Source organism: Rhipicephalus microplus, chromosome 2 (genome assembly GCF_043290135.1).
Source record: "Rhipicephalus microplus isolate Deutch F79 chromosome 2, USDA_Rmic, whole genome shotgun sequence".
NCBI lineage: Eukaryota > Metazoa > Arthropoda > Arachnida > Ixodida > Ixodidae > Rhipicephalus > Rhipicephalus microplus.
The window spans coordinates 14,268,948-14,285,710 of NC_134701.1; the positions used below are offsets into that span (position 1 = coordinate 14,268,948).

At 45.0% G+C, this 16,763-nt stretch overlaps 1 protein-coding gene across 1 annotated transcript in view; it reads left to right on the forward strand.

Annotated features, from left to right (window-relative positions):
* The window catches only part of LOC119169944 (adenylate cyclase type 3), a 1,227,834-nt gene that overhangs the window by 621,983 nt on the left and 589,088 nt on the right, over window positions 1-16,763 (forward strand). The window lies entirely within an intron of this gene.

The window sequence follows — 16,763 nt, forward strand, 5'->3', positions numbered from 1 at the left end:
CACCGAATTGTAAGAGCATTTGGCTAGGCCTAATAGAGGAAATAACTCAATAAAAAACCAGAAAGTGGCCAGCTGAATAATGACCAGGCTTCACATTTTAAGCTTTTGTAGTCTATCAAATTGTGCAGTAAAACTTTTGCTGTGCTTTCATCTGTTCAATCTGCTTTAGAAAATAATCAAAGTACAGGGAAACCACAACAAACGTTTAATTCGAGCGCACAATATTGCGCCGATGACTGCACGTAAACCAAGCTGGTATCAGAGTACACAAATATTGACGCCTAGCTGACAGAATCTAGCAACCTAGCGCAGCAAATTTAAGACGAGGACGAGAGGGAAGGAGTAGGGTGTCCCTATTCTGGTACTCTACAAAGCAGAAAACACAAAATAATGAAACACAAACGGCGATAACAAACGCTGCAATTTCAACAACCACTATATAGTCCCGAGAAGATTTCGGGGCGCTACGTAGTAGGAGGCCTTATAGTTACTGTATTTGCTCTCTACGGGAGTAGAGTTGCGCATAAATCCACCATATTATTCAATGAATATGCAGTGAAGGTACTCGTCGCGCGCACAAGAAAAACATACGGCGTGATGTTCTGGCGTGGGTGGCATGCCGCAGAATGACTCGCGCCCGCTGAGCAAGATTGCACTGTTGCAGTGAGATGGTATAGACGTCCGACTCTGGAGTTAGATGGATGGATGGATGGATGGATGGATGGATGGATGGATGGATGGATGGATGGATGGATGGATGGATGGATGGATGGATATGGCTGTACCCTTCAGATCGGGTGGTGGCTAGCGCCACCAAGTGGTAATATCTAATGAACCAACAACTAGATTTATTTTTTCTCTTTAAATAGTGAGGTTGAGGACTCGTACTTTGCAGTGAAGGGTATAATTTTCACTCGTGCCTTGACTTTAGCCACCAATCACATAACCTCCTTCTAGTTAATTCTACCCGCTTAAAGTCTATTTTGCCCTACCTGTCCCTAAACCCCAGTGCTTTGAAAAACTCTGCGCCTTATCCTGAACTATAGGGTGAAGCCCTTTACAGAACATTATTAAGTGTTCGGCAGTGTCCTCCTCCTCTTTACACGCACTGTATACCGTGTCTACCCCCTCGTATTTGGCCCGATATTTCTTGGTTCGCAGTACTCCCGTCCTGCCCTCAAACAGTAGAGAACTACCCCGAGTATTATCATTGATCCTTTTCCTTGGCAATTTCCTGCTTAAAAACTCGATAGATCTCTAGTGCGGACTTCTTAATCATGCCAATTCTCCGCGTGTATGTCTCCGTTTCTTTCACTTTCTTCTTGACCGACAGTTCTTTTTGGTTTGGCCACCTGCTGTTTTTTAAGTATTTACCAGTCTATTTCCCGGTTCGCTTCCTCCAACTTGTATCGACATTCTTCATGTACAAGTAGCTTAGAACCTTCCTAGCTGAAAACCTCCCTAATCTTTTTATTGATCATAAAGGATGCTTCCCTTCTACAGCTTAGGAAGATTTCCCTTTTTTTTTTCAACATAATCTGTCGGTTAACCACGCTACTTAGCAGGTCTGTGTTCCCTTGAGACTTCCTGACGTTTTGCTACGACTCTCTTAACTTCCTTATCCCACAAACTCTTGCGTTTGTGTCTTCTTTTCCGGGGTGACTTGTCATTTCTCTTAGCAAGTTATAGCCCAAAAAGTTTAATTGGATTCGTGTACGTCCACACTGTTTTATTATCCACAGTGATTATTTTCTCAATTTGTTTAGTAGCTATTTCTATTCGCCTTTCAGAATAAAAATTTTCCTGTAGTTCCTCATCTTGTCTCTTTCCCACTTTCACTGCTCTTCCAAAACTTAGCTTGAAACGTTTATGATCACTACACATACTTTAGAAGCCACATTCATCTATGTGCATTCGTCTGAGCCTCTCATACATCCTATGCGGCATCAGCGCGTAATGAATTGTCGACTGCAGCCTTCCTACTTCCCATTTTATTTGCCCTTCACACTTGTCATTGCTGTTTCGAATGATCAAACCATGCCTTTCACACATATCCATGATCATTTTGCCTGTCGGGTCAGTATACCGATCTATATCTTCTATTTGTGCGTTCATATCTCCTAGTATATTTATCTCGCATTCGCCTCCTAATTCCTCAGTGTCATTTATTATACACTCTACCATTGCCTGGTTCCCTATCTGGCCTTTGCTCCCGTTTACAAGTACACCAAACCAAGGAGTGTCATTTGTCCTGCCACTTTCCCTTTTAGACATAAATGTTTCTTGCACTCCTGCATGACCCTTTGCAGTCTACTTTTATGAATGAATACCCCAATATCACCACCCCCGTCTCTGCTGCCTTCTGTTCTATTACAATATTACCACGCGTAATCTGGGTTGTTAGGAGGTTGTTCCATGACCCTAACATGTGTTTCTACAAAACAGTATACCATCGGCCTCTCCTCCCTTAGCTGTTCTTCTATGTCTTCCCACTTCAGCCTGTTCCTACCACCCTGCATGTTAATATATTCTTTGTCGGAATTGCCTCGGCCCTTGTGGCTACGTCTATTTCTGCCCTTTCTTAGGTACTGGTGCCACTTTGGAATCGGATCTGTCCATACCATCTGTCAAAGAGTCTCTCTGGTTGTTTTTCTGATTACTAGCTACCCTACACCCCGAAAAGCCCGCGTGCTCCACAAAAAAAGCTACTGCACGTCCTGCAGGTCGCCAACCCACCTCATGACCTAGCCGCCCATTGAAGTGAATTCTGTCTCGTTGAAAACCACCCCACCTATGCACCTCTCCCTTTATTTCCACCACCTGAAAGCCTTTCTCTCGACTCATCCGCCATATCTCTTGGTTTGAGTTGACAACCGCTTTTTGCAGGTCGCCGTCACGCACCGGTACCTCCGGTATTGTGCATATTACTACCTGTACCTAAGGAGAAGTGGCGCGCATGTCATTGGCCCCTTTCGCCAGTGTGGTCGCTAGTCTTGCCGTATCTTCATTTAGGACGTCGTTTAAACCCTTGAAATTATCATGAGGTTTCGTCTATCAGCTAAAGTTTTGAGTTTTGCGCTCGCATGCCTCATGACTGCTTCCATCTTGCGTCCTGGGAATGCGCCTGCTCCAACCCTCTTCATCTCTTACCATTTTTTATTGCTTCTGCGCATCGATTTATATTCGAGTCCCCGGTGATTATCACATGCTGTGGCTTTTCAGCTGGAGCGTCCTGCACCGGGGGGTTTCTTTCACCTGTGACGCCAGCTACTTTGCCCCCTTCCAGCCCCACCACTACTTCGCTGAAGCTGGGCCTTGCGACAACTGAACGGGCTGAACCTGTTTTTTCCAAACTTGCTTGCTCTTTCTTCTTCGCCATTCTGGTTGCCGGTGCCCTACTGTTTTTTTTTCGTCAGCCGCTTCTTTGTTCACCTTCGCTAGTGCTTCCTCGGCAGCCTTCAGCCTTTCTCCTATAGCCTCAATTTCTCTTGCTCTGTCGACAACGCCATCTCGAGTTCGGTGATTTTCATCAGCAGGTCACTCTGGGTAACCATCATTTTCTTCACGTTTTCCTCAACCTCACATTGCCTACAGTTCGCGTCAGCTTCTTCTCCATGCGCTTCTGCACTTGGGTCCATTTTGAAACCTACCCCGCATCCTGAACACTTTACAGCCTTTTTTAACCAGGTCTTTGTGACACCAATTGTCCTTATGAATTGTCTCACTCGATTATTACAAAGCACGATTCCTGCCCTAAGAAAAAAAGAAATTCCAAGCTCTTCTACCCAAAATTTGCATGTTCATTGTACGTGCAGCTCCCCAACTGGGTGGCAAAAAAAGCAAAAAACACACTCTCGTGCACAAACTAGTAAATACCTGGTGCCTAACCACCGAAAAAGCCGTACGAAAAGCCGTCCGAGGGCACGGCACATGCCAAGCGAGCAGGATGGCTAAACCGCTGCTGCTGCCTTTGCAGGCACTGACTTGGATCATCGCCGTGAATTCTTCGGTCGACAACGGTGACGTCAGCGATCGCAGGCGTTCTTAAGAACGGACACAAGGACGGCTACATCAGAGGGCACGGCACATGCCAAACGGGCAGGATGGCTAAACCGCCGGTGCTACTTTTGCAGGCACTGACTTGGATCATTGCCGTGATTTCGTCAAGCAACGTGCGCGGGCAGTTTGCACTCCTGTTGCATGACTACGGAAACAATACATCGGACATCGCATTGGACAAACTTCGGTTGACAACGGTGACGTCAGCGATCGCACGCGTACTTAAGAACGGACACAACGACGGCTACATCAGAGGGCACGGCACATGCCAAACGGGCCGGATGGCTAAACCGCTGGTGCTACTTTTGTAGGCACTGACTTAGATCATCGCTGTGATTTCGTCAAGCAACGTGCGCGGGCAGTTTTCACTCCTGTTGCATGACTACGGAAACAAGACATTGGACATCGCATTGGACAAACTTCGGTTGACAACAGTGACGTCAGCGATCGCAGGCGTACTTAGGAACGAACACAACGACGGCTACATCAGAGGGCACGGCACATGCCAAGCGGGCAGGATGGCTAAACCGCTGCTGCTACCTTTGCAGGTTGGTGTACAGCCTTGTGCTGCTTGTTGCAAAAGTGACAGTAGATTCTTGATTGTCGTGCCGTGCCCTCAGCAATGTTGTTCTATTGTGGTTGAGTGTTGGTTGTCATTACTGCTGTTGTTAACTTCGGGGGATGTAGAAGAAAATCCGGGTCCCGAGACTGCTGAATTGTTTTAACTAATTTTAGATAACCAGAAGAATCTGATGAGAAGGTGAACGCGATTATAAAAAGTTGCTGAACTTAATGAAAAGTCAGAAAGAATGAATAGCTATCCTAATGCCATGCAGGATATGCAAAAGAAAATAGAAAAGTTCGGAAATATAGTCCAGCAACAAGCAGAACGACTAGTGAATTGTGAAAACAGAAGCCGAATAAATAATCTACTCGTTTTTGCGGTTCCTGAGGCCAGAAGTGAGGACGAGGAAGATTTGCGCGATGCCGTTGTTGATAACATTTTCAGAAGCAAGCTAGGGGTAGACGTTAAATCGGTATATAGAATTCATCGATTAGGTAAACAAAGACAAGGCAAAGCAAGACCAGTAATTATGACATTCATAGATTACCGTGAGAAAGGGAAGGTAATGCGTAAATGCACGAAACTAAAGGATACTTCTTTCAGTATCAGTAACGATTACTCAAAAGAAACAGTTGAACTAAGATAGAAACTATGGGAAAGTTCAGCGCCAGACCGAGCTAAGGGAGCGAGTGTGTCAATGGTGCATGATAAACTGAAGATAAACGGGCACGTGTTTGTCTGGGATGATAAAAAAAATGAACGCCGTCTTTTTCAATACCGAAGTGACAAGAACGATAGCAGAGTTCAAGCGACGCAGTATTGAGGGCGCATGACCGACATGAGTCCTGTGATTCAGACAGCTCTGCTGGTAGTTCAAAAAATCAATCCCAATCATACATACGAATTCTTGTCCAAAATGCTCTTAGCATCGTAAATAAAGTTACAGAATTAGAATATCTTTTATTGGCACATAGTTCCCAAGTTGTATTACTAACAGAAACATGGCTACGCGATGAAATACGCAGTGATTGCATTGTTCCTTCAGGGTACAAGCTTTTCAGGTGGGACAGAGATTCACGAAGTGGCGGTGCTGCAATCATTGTTAAAAGTTCCATCCCAACTTGCATCATACAATGTGATGTTCGCGAAACTGTATGGTGTAAGATTACATTCAACAATAAAGTATACATTGTTGGCTCAGTATACAGACCATCTGCGTGTGAGCCTGTTTCTGAATTTGTTAAGTGATTTTTTGTGTGAACATGTTAACGGGAGCACGAGGTTGATAATGAACGGAGACTTCAACTTGCCTCACATTGATTGGCAAAATCTTTTGCCGGGTGAGCCTGAAACAATCAGCTGCGAAAAGCTTTTGGAAATTAAATTGTCATGGCCTGGAACAAATTGTGCATGAACCAACCAGGGTTACAGGTTCGTCGAAGTCATTTTTAGACCTCGTGTTTTCGTCTCAAAACGTAACAGACTATATTTTAAATATTTTAGATAGCAAGTCCGACCACAAAATGTTGTCTTCAGCCATTAAAACTAGTGCATGCAGTTTAGAGAAACCGTTCCTTCCGGTAAAAGTAAGGAACTTTAAAAAGGCAGATGAAACTTCCATCATAGATTTTCTCGAGCTCCACTTTAATGATTACGAGCGAGCATCACTTGTTGAATCTGTGGAGCAATTGTGGCAGAGATTTAAGGCCAACGTCGTGACTTGCGTTGATCGCTTTGTCCCTACTCGTATTAAGAAAACACGTAAACGAAATCCCTGGATAACACGCAGCATTATACATATGAAACGGTGAATCAAGAGATTAAGGAAAAGTAAAAAAAGAGCAACGGAAGTTTCAGCTATAAATATCAAGTTGAAAGAAGCCCTTGTGAATTCCAAAAATAAGTTCTTTGGCCAAACGCTTATGAACTTCCTTAAAAGTTCGCCATCCAAATTCTGGCGTTACATCAGCGACAGAAAGAAAAGAATTGAGCAAATCGAACATGAGGGTTGTATCCTGACAAAAGTTGAATACTTAGCAGATAGTTTTAATCGCTTCTTTCAGTCCGTTTTAACAATAGACCAGGGCGATAAGATAGGGGCTTCCATCAATAACAGTGCAACAACCGCAATGGAACCTGTTATTATCAACCGCGAAGGTATTTTTTAGTCACTGCTTGAGCTAGATGCCAAGAAAGGAAGTTGTCCGGATAACTTACCAAAAGATTTCTCAAGAGATACGCAGAATGAGTCTCGTTTTATTTTGAGATAATATTTTTGAAATCGGTTGAGACGCGATCACTTCCACAAGACTGGCGCAATGCAGTTGTAATTCCGATTTTTAAAAAAGGTAACCGCTCGTTAGTAAACAATTACCAGCCCGTATCCTTGACGTCGGTTTGCTGTAAAGTTTTGGAACATGTATCAGCAAAACATAATCTTAGTTTTCTTGATTCTAACCTTGCGCAAGCCAACATGGGTTTCTGCATGGTCTTTCTACTGTGACACAATTAGCTTAAACGCTCCATGATTTTAATAAAAACAGTGATGCCCTTCTGCAGACTGATGTGATTTGTGTCAATTTTAGGAAAGCCTTTGATAAGGTCTCTTATCGTAAGTTACTTTTCAAGCTTAAAAGATAAGGAATAAGCGAAGAAGTAATAAAATGGATAGAGGCCTATTTATCCGCACGTAAACAGGCTGTAAAAATTGAAAATAACACTTCAAAGCCACTGGCCGTATACTCGGGCGTTCCGCGAGGATCTGTTTTAGGACCAATTCTTTTTCTGATATTTGTTAATGATTTATGTTCAATAGTTAAGGCTCCCATTAAAATGAAACTTTTTGCAGATGACTGCTTGATTTATTCCCCAGTTACTTGCGAAGGTGACCAAATTATTCTGAACAGGTGCTTACAGCATTAGATCAGTGGTGTATACTATAGGACATGGAAATAAACTATAGCAAGACGACATATACGCATATTCAGTCTAGTGGGCGGGAATTGTCATTAATGTATCACATCGGAAGTCACCTTTTAAATAATGCCGATTGTTTCAAATACCTAGGAGTTAGTATTAGGCACACATTGAAATGGCACTCGCATATTGATAACATCTGTTCTAAGGCAAACAAAAAACTGTATTTACCAAAAAAATGGACATGCCACACCAGATGCAAAACTAACTGCTTACAACACATTCATACGTCCTGTCTTAGAGTACGCTAGTATTGTATGGTCGCCTCACCAGAAGGTGTTGTGGACAAAAATTGAAAGAATACAAACATTAGCAGTCCGTTTCATATGCGGTATATACCGATGCACACACTCAGTCACAGCTTTGTTAAAGTCCTGTGAGCTTGAGTCTTTGGAAAATCACGACGAAAACATCGCCTCAAATTTCTTTTTAAGATTATAAGCGGACAAACAAAGATAAATAAGGATTTATATATTCAGCCTCCTGGAAGGCGATGTGATCGTCTTAATAATAGTAGAGCAATTCAACCTTATTTCACACGCATGAATGCTTTCCGCCACTCCTTTTCCCCAGACACAATAGATATGTGGAATAGTTTACCCAATGCGGTTGTGCAACAAACAACATCACTGGATTTTGAAAATGCATGGGACGATTATCTTTGTAGTGATGCGTGCTAAATTCTGTTGTCAGCATTTATTTGTTGATTTTTATGTGTGTAATCACTGTTGTTTGTTTCTTATTTTTTTAGTGTTGGTATTCATTCGTATTTATATGTGGTTTTTAATTTTCCTTTTTTGTGCTTACTCAATGCCTTATCAATATTAAAGGCAAGCTCAAAACATGCCAAACCTCTTATCTGCGCAGTCGATCGATCGGGAGCGCTCAAAAACACGTCCATTCACCGTGCCAGCCTGAACTCAGTGGGTGGATGGATGGATGGATGGATGGATGGATGGATGGATGGATGGATGGATGGATGGATGGATGGATGGATGGATGGATGGATGGATGGGTGGATGGATGGATGGATGGATGGATGGATGGATGGATGGATGGATGGATGGATGGATGAATAGATGGATGGATGGATGGATGGATGGATGGATGGATGGATGGATGGATGGATGGAAGGACGGACGGACGGACGGACGGATGAATGGATGGATAGATGTGGCTGTACCCTTTAGATGTGGTGGTGGCTAGCGCCACCAAGCCATATTACTTAATGAACCAAAAACTAGATTTATTTTTGTTCTCTTAAATAGTGAGGTTGAGGATTGGTACTTTGCAGTGAAGGGTTTAATGTTCACTCGTGCCTTGACTTTAGCCACCAATCAGATAACCTCCTTGTAGTTAATTCTACCCGCTTAAAGTCTATTTTGCCCTCACTGTTCCTAAACCCCAGTGCTTTGAAAAACTCTGCGCCATCATCCTCAACTATAGGGTGAAGCTTTTTACGGAACATTATCAAGTGTTCGGCAGTTTCTTCTTCCTCTCCACACGCACTGCATACCATGTCTACCCCTTCGTAATTGGCCCGATATGTCTTGGTTCGCAATACTCCCATCTTGGTCTCAAACAGTAGAGATCTACCCCGAGTATTATCATAGATACTTTCCTTGGCAATTTCCTGCTTAAAAGTTCGATAGATCTCTAGTGCGGACTTCTTAATCATGCCAATTCTCCACATATCAGTCTCAGCTTCCTTCACCTTCTTCTTAACCGGTAATTTTTTTGGTTTGGCCCCCTGCCGTTTTCAAGTATTTAACAGTCAATTTTCTGGTTCGCTTCCGCCATTTTGTATCGACATTCTTCATGTACAAGTAGCTGAGTACCTTCCTAGCCCAACGCTCCTCCCCCAGTTCTCTCAATCGCTTCTCAAGTTTTATCTTGCTGCTAGCTTTCCGGCCCTCAAATGAAGTCCATCTCTTATCACCTTGTACTCCCTGATTTTGTGTATTCCCGTGAGCTACAAAGGCAAGCCTACCTATTCCGCGTTGCTCAATTTCTAATCTTGCTTGAACTTCTGATTTCATGCACAAGACTGCATTGCAAAACGTCAGACCAGGAACCATGACCTCTTTCCATATTCCTCTCACAACATCATACCTATTATTTATTTATTTATTCATTTGCAATACTGTCGACTCCAATATTGGAGTCATTACAGAGGGCAGATTGCAGGTAGTATACATTCATGAAGAACAAACAATAACATTCCAACTGACATACATAAGCCTCACCCAGTACCTTCTGGCCTGCTACACTGCGCCGTGCAAAAAGAAAAAGAAAAGAGGAAAATAGCAAAGGTATGTGAATCATTGAAGCACTACTGTAGATTACGCATGGTTTCTAACACTGCGGTGAATGTGGATAGTTAGTAGCATTTGCATTCAGTTTATTCCATTCGCGTATTGTTAGTGGGAAAAACGATTTTCCAAAGACGTCTCTGTTTGAGGAATATTCTTGCAGACTGTGTTTGTACTTATGACGAGTAGGGCGTGACTGTGAAAATGTGACGTACTTAGACACATCTACCTTGTAGTGGCCATGTAACAACTGGTACAAGAACCTCAGGCGTGCCTCTTTTACCCCAGTAGCTAGTTTTTCAATGCGAGGAGAAGCCAGAAGGTTAGCGGGAGAATCTGTACGTTTGAACTTGTTGTGTACAAACCGTATGGCTTTGCGTTGTACTGCCTCCAATTTACTAATACCACTTAGCGTATAAGGAAACCAAACTACGTTGGCATATTCTAATACTGGTCTTACGAACATGGTATAAGCCAAGAGTTTTGCGGGCGCTGGTGCAATTCTAAGTCGTCTTTTTAGGTAGAAAAGTTTACGCAGTGCGGCCACAGTGACGTTAGCTATGTGTGTATCCCATCTCAGGTCAGACGTTAATGTAATGCCTAAGTACTTATGCTGCACAACATTAGTCAGTGGTGAACCATGAATGGTGTAGATGAATTGCGATGGATTCTGCTTACGTGTTACCGTCATAGCTGCGGATTTTTTCACATTGATGGACATTTGCCACTTAGCGCACCAATCTGCTAGCTTCGTTAGACATTCATTGAGATTAATGTGGTCTGTGTAGCTGGTTACCTCCTTATAAATAATACAGTCATCTGCAAACAGTTTGATATTACAGGTAATGTTTGATGTGAGGTCATTTATGAAAATTAAAAATAGTAGTGGTCCCAAGACGGAACATTGAAGGACCCCAGAAATTACGGGGACTATGTTTGATATATGACCTTCATACTGCACGAACTGTGAGCGATTTGTTAGGAAATTTTCTATCCAAGAAAACAATAACCCCTCTCCTATCGCACTTTTCAGTTTAATTAGTAACTTTCTGTGACATACGCAATCGAAAGCCTTAGAGAAATCAAGTAAAATTATGTCTGTTTGGCCACGATTATTTATGGTAGAAGCTAGATCATGAACTACCTCCGTTAGCTTCGTAACAGTGGACAGGCCACAACGAAATCCGTGTTGATTAGGAGACAAAAATTTTATTTTCTCGAGAAAAACAGTTATGTGTTTGAGGATGATATGCTCTAGTAGCTTGTATGAAATGCTAGTGAGGGATATCGGCCAGTAATTTGAAACCAATGACTGTTCTCCTGATTTATGAATAGGTATTATTTTTGCAATCTTCCAGTCATCTGGCAGCTGGGATGAAGTAAGCGACATTCGAAAGATTAATCCAAGAAACTTGCTACACCATTCCGCGTACCTCTTAAGGAACTCGTTAGGATTATCATCTAGACCACTCGAATTTTTAGTATCTAAGTTAAGAAGCAAGTTTAGTATTCCTGTATCTGTGACTTCTAGGTGATCGATGCTTGGCGAATCGAGGGATAATACTGGAGGAGTGGCACCATTATCAGTCGTGAACACTGATTGGAAAAAAATGTTGTATTCGTTAGCCTTTTCCGTTCTTTCCCCTGAATCCGTGTGAGACTGTGTATTATTGCAAGTGCGAAGGTATCTCCAAAATTTGCTTGGATTGCTTTTAATAAAGCTTGGAAGTGTAACACAAAAATAATATTGTCTGGCAGTTTTTTTTTTTGCTTAAACTCTGAATTTGCACACTGCAGCTTTTGTTGAATGGATGATTTACACTTATGGTTTTTCGCAGCCACACGCAACCTTTTTAACCTACGCTTGGCCTGGATAACCTCATGTGTTATCCGAGGATTATTCCCTGGAGCTTTCTTGTGTTTCTTTGGTATGAAGTTAGTGACACAGTACATAACAGTAGATTTGAAACTTAGCCAAAGTAGATTAGTATCTGTGATGATGTGGATTGTGTGGCCCGTGACGGGGCGAAGAGGGAACGGCAGTTCTGCTCTGCGGTACGCCTTGGAGGCGAAGACGAGGAAAAGGAAGCGCGAGCGGGGCGTGCGGCTCGGGCAGTTGGAGCGTGACACGGTTCGAACGGCAGCTGCTGGTCGGCAGTTCGGGTCGCGACATCGCTTAACCAGGCGTCCGGCAGCCTTGCGGACCTGGTGAGCTGGCTTCCTGCTTCGGGCTGCGTCACTCAACCAGGTGTCCGGCAGCCTTGTGGACCTGGTGAGCTGGCTTCCCGCTTTGTGGACGGCGCTGACACGGGGACCGGCAGCATAGTCTGTTCGTGGCCTGAGGTCCTGGGGCCCGAGTGGTGGCACGAGGTGGCCGCTGCTCATGTTGGCGACGGGCCATTAACCTGCACTGCAGTGGCCTGGTGATCTACCGGCCTCCAGCACCACCATCACCACCACCACCACCTCACCACGGTCAAGGCAGCGTGACTGCACAAGGAACACCGGTGACGACCGACCTCGCCGCAGCGGCAACAGTCATAACGGCGAGTAGGACAGTTCGTGTGCCGAGGCGCGTAGGACGTTTGGCATGTAAATAAGGAACGCTATAGTGTGTTGTGTGTGAATTGTAAGAGTTATCAGTTGTGTTAAAGTCTGTGTTGTGTGTACATATTCCCCTGACTGCTGGTTGATTAATTCCGGATCCTGGGCTCACATTACACCATAACAAAACTTGGCGAGCCTGCCAGGATCCAGCCAGTAACATCTCGAACGCGGAAATCGCCAGTCAGGTGTGTGTACGCAGCACAAGACGAGAGACATGGATCTCGATAAGTTAGCGGCTGTAGCAGCTCAGTTGGGCTTGTCTGGCGCGGAACTTCGCGAATGGATTGAGCGAGAGCAAGTTAGGCCGAGAGATGAGCGCGCAGCTGAGAGAGAAGAGGCCAAAGAAGCAGCCGAGAGACAACGGTTAGCGGAGGAGAGGCAACGGTTAGCAGACGAGAGACAGCTGCAAATCCTCCAACTTAAGCTCCAGCTTCAGGAAAGTGTTCAAAGTCGGCCATCTGCGGCGGCAGCACTCGCCCCATCGGCAAACTCGTCATGCCTGAATCCGCAGAAGTTACTACCGCTATTTGACGAGCGACGCGATGACCTGCACGCGTATTTGCAGAGGTTTGAACGCGTGGCTACTGGGCAAGAATGGCCAAGAGAGAAATGGCGAGTAGCCGTAAGCATGTGCTTAACTGGTGAGGCACTCACTGTCATTGGTCGAATGACTGCTGACGAGGCCCTCGACTATGATAAAGTGAAAAATTTCTACTTCAGCGCTTCAGATTCACGGCACAAGGATATAAAGACAAATTTCGGAAAGCCCGGCCTGAATATTGCGAAACAGAGAAACAACTAGCAGCAAGGATCTCGAGCTATTTTGATAACTGGATTGAGATGGCTGATGTGCCGAAAACATTTGAGGGTCTTCGTGACCATGTTATAGCCGAGAAATTCTTGCGTTGCTGTAATCCGAAGCTGGCCATCTTCCTTAAAGAGAGGGAATGCAAAACCCTTACATTCCTTTCAGAGTGCACCGACCGCTTTCTCGAAGCACAGGGAGTCAATAACATTGGTGAAATTGCAGATGGTACAAAGGAGGCAAATAAACCCGGTGCTATGTCACAGTACAAACAGCCGAGTTGCTTTCTGTGTATGGCGCTCCGGATTGTCGTGCGGTTCCGAAAGAGTCTGTGAAATGCAAAACATGTGGGTGGCTTGGCCACAAAGCCACCGATTGCAAGGATCAGAGCAAAGACAAGTGGGTGTCTTGTGCCATGATAGAACAAAAAAAAACAGGATACTTCCCTATGGCCAAGTCCAAGGATGAGACATGCGCTGCTGAATACCCTAAGAAGTGCGAGAACCAACCTATGTTCTTAGTCGACAACATGCCAGTGGTCGAAGGACGGGTGCTTGGACAACGCGCACGTGTCTTACGAGACACAGGGAGCAACACGACCATCGTCCGACGCGAGTTCGTGCCGGATCGATGCCTGACCGGGAAGACGGCAAAAGTTATGTTTTTGCATGGAAAGGCCAAGGAACTACCGGAAGCAAACATACAGATACACACGCCCTACTTCGTTGGTGATGTAAACGCTTTATGCATGACTAACCCTTTGTACAACCTCGTGCTCGGCAATATTCCAGGAGTAAAAGGACCACAGGAGCCAGATACTACCTGGGAGTACTCCGACGCCCTGTTCCCTGAATCGACTGGTTCGAGCAAAATCCCGGCATGCTGGGAAAAGTCAACCTTGCTTTCTGCCGTCGTCCAGACGCAGGGGAAGACGGAGAGTATGATGAAGATTCCGCTAGTTGGTTCGCTAGAAGTGACCCGAGTGCAGCTAACTCAGAGCCAAAAGGACGACGCAAGTCTGAAGAGTTGCTTCAGCAAGATTGGGAAGGAGTTTCACTCCAATAAAGACACGACGTACCACTTTTCTGAAGAGGCTGGTCTACTGTATCGACATTACCGCCTTTCTACGGGCAGGACCTTTAAGCAAGTAGTCGTGCCAAGGACACTTCGACAACACATTTTGAAGGTTGCACACGAGGGCATTATGGCTGGTCACGAAGGCGTGCGACGTACCACAGACCGTATCCTTGGGGATTTTTACTGGCCAGGTATGCATGAAGAAATCAGACGGTTTGTCAAGTCGTGCGACGTCTGCCAGAGGACAATGCCGAAAGGGAAAGTCGGAGTCGCTCCGTTGGGCAACATGCCTCTCATACGGACACCATTCCAAAGAGTCGCCATTGACCTGATCGGACCGTTATCTCCTCGATCAGATAAGGGAAACCACTATGTGCTTACCCTCATTGACTTCGCTACTCGCTATCCTGACGCAGTAGCCCTACCCAGCATCGACGCTGTCAGTATTGCAGAAGCCCTCCTTGAAATATTTTCCCGAGTGGGCCTGCCTCGAGAAGTGGTTACCGATCAAGGTAGAAGTTTCACGTCGGAACTTATGAAAGAAGTGGGCGACTACTAGCTGTAAATTTTTTTTGTACCACCCCATATCATGCCATGGCCAATGAATTGGTCGAAAAATTCAACGGTACGCTAAAGGCCATGCTCAAAAGGGTGTGTCAGGAGAAGCCGCGGTCATGGGATCGCTACATTGCTCCTCTTCTCTTCACTTATCGCGAAGTACCACAAGCCAGCTTGGGCTTTTCACCATTTGAGTTAATCGACGGCAGACATGTGCGTGGACCTTTGAGTGTTTTAAGAGAGCTGTGGACGAACGAGAACAATGAGGATGAAGTGCGAACAACGTACACTTACCTTGTGGACCTTCGAAACCAACTCGAACACACCTGTAACCTCGCTCATGAAGAGCTTGGTAAAGCACGTGAAAAGCAAAAGCTTTATTACGACCGTAAGACCCGCCACAGAAGGCTACGGCCCGGTGACAAGGTTTTAATTCTCCTTCCTACAGACACCAATAAGCTTCTCATGCAGTGGAAGGGCCCGTTTAAAGTTGCTGAAGCCAAAAATGATGTTGATTATGCAATTGACTTAGGGCAGAGCATCAAGGTCTTCCACGTGATTATGCTGAAGAAGTATGAGGAAAGAGAACTAACGTCTCCTCATCAGGTGGCTGCAGTGAATACTACAAGTGCAACACCTGGGGAAGAGGCGAACAGTGAGAGCAACGACTCTGAGGAAACCATCCCCTCTCTCAGTCTATGCCAAACACGAACGGCATCAGATGTCAAGATATCGCCCAAACTGCAGACAGACCAACTTCAACAAGTTCGACAATTGTGCGAAGAGTTTGCAGACATATTTTCGGACCTTCCCGGCAAGACACAACTTGTCGAATGCTCTATTGACCTCGTCATCGAAAAGCCGGTTCACGTGCCTCAGTACCCGATTCATCTAGCGCTGCGTCAGAACGTCGAAAAAGAGGTACAGGAGATGCTTCGAATGGGCATAATCGAGAAATCAAAGTCGCCATATCATGCGCCGATCGTTGTCGTCAAGAAGCCCGCCAACACCATACGGTTGTGCATTGACTTTAGGGAGCTGAACAAGACCTTGGTTTTCGACAGTGAGCCAACTCCGAGAATTGATGTTGTTCTAGCTCTTGTGGGGAAACAGAAATTGTTCTCGAAATTCGATTTCACGAAGGGCTATTGGCAAGTGCCCATGGCTCCAGACAGTCGTGAAAAGACGGCATTTTCAAGCATGTCGGGGCTCTACCACTTTAAATACATGCCTTTTGGGATTAAGACTGCCCCAGCGATATTTGCACACCTTATGAGGAGAGTTCTAGGCGATTTGCCGAATGTGCATCATTATTTTGACGATGTGGTCATTGCTACTAGCACATGGCATGAACATATGAAAGCCTTACGACTTGTCATCGAAAGAATTGGCAATGCAAACCTCACAATCAAACCGAGCAAGTGTGAGATCGGAGAGCGTACCATTACATTCCTCGGACATCGCATTGGCGAGGCGAAGGTAGAACCAATGCTGAAAACGCTGGAGAAGATCCTAGCCGCCAAGCGCCCCACGACGAAGAAAGCTGTACAATCCTTTCTCGGTTTTACGGGCTATTACAGGCAGTTCATTCCGAACTACGCAGCGATTTCCAAGCCCTTGACTGACCTTACCAAGAAAGGCCAACATCACATCGTATCGTGGGGACCAACGCATGAAAAAGCATTCACCGTGCCGAAAGACAAGCTCGCCGCAAGTCCCATACTGCAAACACCGGATCTTTCGAAGCCTTTCGTGCTCCGTACTAATGCCCCAAGCACAAGCATCGGCGCAGTGCTTCTGCAAA